The sequence below is a fragment of the Labeo rohita genome, chromosome 17, assembly GCF_022985175.1.
Source record: "Labeo rohita strain BAU-BD-2019 chromosome 17, IGBB_LRoh.1.0, whole genome shotgun sequence".
Classification (NCBI taxonomy): domain Eukaryota; kingdom Metazoa; phylum Chordata; class Actinopteri; order Cypriniformes; family Cyprinidae; genus Labeo; species Labeo rohita.
Window position 1 is genome coordinate 28,676,374 of NC_066885.1, and position 3,985 is coordinate 28,680,358.

The following is a 3,985-nucleotide window of genomic DNA, read 5'->3' on the forward strand; positions in this document are numbered from 1 at the left end:
TAGCCTTGAATGAATCTCACCACCTAAAATGAAGGGAGAAAATTTATTTTTACATTATTATTTTTTTTATTTTATTCTTAAGAATTAATTCAATTGCTTTATAAAATTTAAATGAATTGCCTGAATTGCCTGAAAGTCTGTTGAAACCATTTTAAGTTGCTCAAGTGGTTGGTTATTGTGCTGAAATATTATAAAAGCTTTAGTTAATAACTTCATGATTTAAGTTCATTCATGCCCATCATTATTTTAGTATTATTGATGTACTATTATAGTTTTTATATTTGTATACTATTACAGTTTATATACTTTGAATTTAACTTTGTTTTTTATGTTAAATTTAAATTTGTAATGATTAATAATTATTAATGCAAGGATTGGAGGTAAAATATTATGAATTGCCAATTGAAATACCCATATTTGTTAACCACTGATTTGAATATTGGGTTATGCATCCCCCTGTAGTGGATTAATAATTATTAATTAAAAATGTTAAATAAAATAAGTAAAAATTAAAATGATATACTTGTATTGCTATTAACTGTAATTCTATTGTTACTAACTCTAATAATAACTCTAATAACTAATATATCTGCAATATTTCATTATAAATAAACAACAACAATGACAACATCAACAAACAAACAAACAAACATTTATTTAAATTTATTTTAGATGTAAATTTTGTTTCAAATGTGTCAAGTATGTCATTTTTATTTTATTTTTTTCAATGTCTGTGTGTATGTATATATATATATATATATATATATACACACACACACACACACACACACACAAATGTGTCATTTTAATTTTTATTTATTTATTTTTTGTATTACTAATTATTCATTATTAACTAACTATATATAGTTTAGTTTAGTTTAGTTTAGTTAATTAGTTTTTAGTTTTATTTTATTTAGTTTACGTCTAGTATATAAATCAAACAAAAATGAAACATGCTGATTTGACAACTAGTCGAAATAAAATAAAATAAAATAAAATAAAATAAAATAAAATAAAATAAAATAAAATAAAATAAAATAAAATAAAATAAATGATTAAGTTTTGAAAACATTGTAATTCATTTCAGTTAATGTTTTGTTGAGTTGTGTTTTGTTTTGTTTTGTTTTGTTTTGTTTTTGTTTTGGTTAGTGATAATAACCCTGCCCATCATGTGACATGTAACATGAGTATCGGAAGCACCATGGAGTCAGTACAGTTTTAAAGTATACAAATATCTAATATCACTGTACTTTATAACACATAGATGATGTTTTTTTTTTATTCTAACAAAAACTCCATTGAAGTATTTGTTACAATACTGACAAGTTCTCTTCAATAACAGAATGACATATCACTTACCGGTGTATAACAGTCAGGAGCGGTTGCCAACAGCTCTGCTCAGAAGTAGCTGACAGTGGCTCAAAAATTGTCCTCACTGTTCCCTGGCACCTCTTGTGAATGTCTTGTCTTCATCCATGAAATTACACCTCACTGTTCACTAGCACCATCGGAGACCAGCGTTCTGCAGAATGGCATCCATCTATCCCAAACTGTCTCTGAAACACCCCTCACCCAACCCATTCCCACGACTTCTCTTTTTTCCTCCCTCTTCCACCTACATTGAGCCATCCCTCACACCCCTGCACCTACCAGGACTCACACCACCGTCTCTGGGACCCCTGGGAGCCACGCTGAAGTCACACCGGCCTGGTGAATTTGAGCTGGGTTTGATGGAATTGCAGCGATGAGCCTTTGCTGCTCAATGAGCTCTGGGCCTTTTACCAGCGCCGCTTAAGGGAATTTTCCCAGACCACAACTGATTTATTGTTTCATCACATTCAAATATGCTGTTAAAACAGATGTCAACTCTTAACGCACAAACCTGCATCATGTTAAAATGATTTAAATTAAGTTTGTGCATTTTTTTTTTTTTAGCAAAATGAGAAAATAGGGAGACTTATGTGTTATGTGTTAATGTCTAATATTCTATTATGTTGCCATTTTAAAAGACTGACAGAGATAGTTGGGGTCTAACATGTTGGTCTAACATGTATTTATTTATTTGTTTGCTCATTTATTGATTTATTGAATGATAGTACGGTTTTATTCGAATAAATGAACATTTCTTAGTATGTGTGCTTATTTATTTTAATTTAATTTAATTTAATTCAGCCAGTTAAAAAGAGACAAATTATTAGAATTTAAAAACCTGATTACGAAATCTGAAATCATGTTTCCATTTAAAGATGGGAAAGATGATTTTGGGAAAAAAAAAAAAAATAATAAAAAAAAAAAAAAAAAATATATATATATATATATATATATATACTAACACTTTTTACTTTTTTATGTGTTTTTATTTAAATAAATGAACATTCCTAATTAGTATGTGTGATTAAAATTTAAAGTTAGTCAAAAGTTATTTAGTTGAGGTCTAACATGATGATGATTTTATTTTATTTTATTTTATTTTACAGGCAATGAAAAAGAGACAAACTAATGGAAAATAGAAATACTTTTTAATTCAAACAAACAAATTAGAAATGTCAAAATCTGATCAAATTGTGACATGCTTAATAATTAAAAAAACAAACAAACAAACAAAAAAAAAACAATGAATGAATGAATTAATGAATGTCAAAGTTGATCTGATTATTCTTTGATTATGCTTATATGCTGGATAAAATGAATTGTGTTTTGGTGCTGTTAACATTAAAATTTGACTAAATTAAAATAATATATTTGCTATTAATATAATTTGTAATTAAATATGTACATGCATACTACTACTACTACTAATGTGGGTGTCAGTGTAAAATATTGTCAAAGGTTGGCTCATATGACTTAGTTTAAAGGATTGACATAGCTTGTTTAGCATTTCTGCAACCACTGCAGCTCTTCGGTTCCTGCATATGTATTATCCTGTGTCTGTGAGTCAGGTCTATAGGTCTAACGCATTTCACATGAACATGCAACAATTCACAACCTTTAGGGTTTAGTTCAGTTTACAGTATGTGCGGGTGTTTGAAATGCCTTGCCTCAACTGCTTGCTTCAATATATGCAAATGTTTCAAAGCTGTTTTTATTTCACTGCTAAGTGATTACAATCTTTGCTCCATTAAAGTGCAAAATTAAATGTCGTGAAATAAATGTTCTATCAACAGCATCAATTCATGTTGACTCATCTCTCAGTTTTTAATTTGCTGCATTTGTAATCATTCAAATTCCCATATACTTCAATGTGCTGTAACACATCAGTAATTTGTTTTTATCTATACTTTTACACAGCTAGAATTGATCATTTCCCAATTTAATTGAGTTTTAGTTCTGAGACAAGTAATCCTCTCAGAGAGCTACAGTACAGTGTGAAAAATACTACTACAGAGAACAAACCAGTTTGAAGTAAACATGTGGACTGCTTCAACCGTAGGCAGATTTACCTACTCATTAAGACTTCAGAAGATGATTTACTGTACACTTCATCGGCACCAAGGAAATGAAGCCAATTGGGATGCAGAGAATTCCCAGGGTACTTCATATGTGCAGCCAATCCAAGAGAATTAAAAGGGGAGGCCAAACACAGTGGGATAATGAACAGAGGTGAAGAGGCATTCCTATGCACAGACCACATCACAAGTGGGCACAAACAACATGACAATAAAAGTGGGTAAAAACACTATAAAGTTAAAGTGCCCTCCGTGTGCCCTCGGGGCTGCTGAGTTCCAGGTAAACCAGGCCGCATTGCAGCCCTCCTCACCCAAGTATGTGACTCAGTGCTTTTAGCGCAGAAACAACGTCATTTGGCTGCTCCTGTGTTTCATTGTGTTTAGATTACTTGAAATGAAATTCAAATTAAACTGCCTCACTGATTTCATTTCGAGGGTTTTTGGGAAAATGGATATTTTAGTGCAGCGTTATTTTGACCTCATTCTCCTTTCAGAGGCCAGCAGTAAAATTGGACTCATGTTTTTTCAATTGTTCCCCA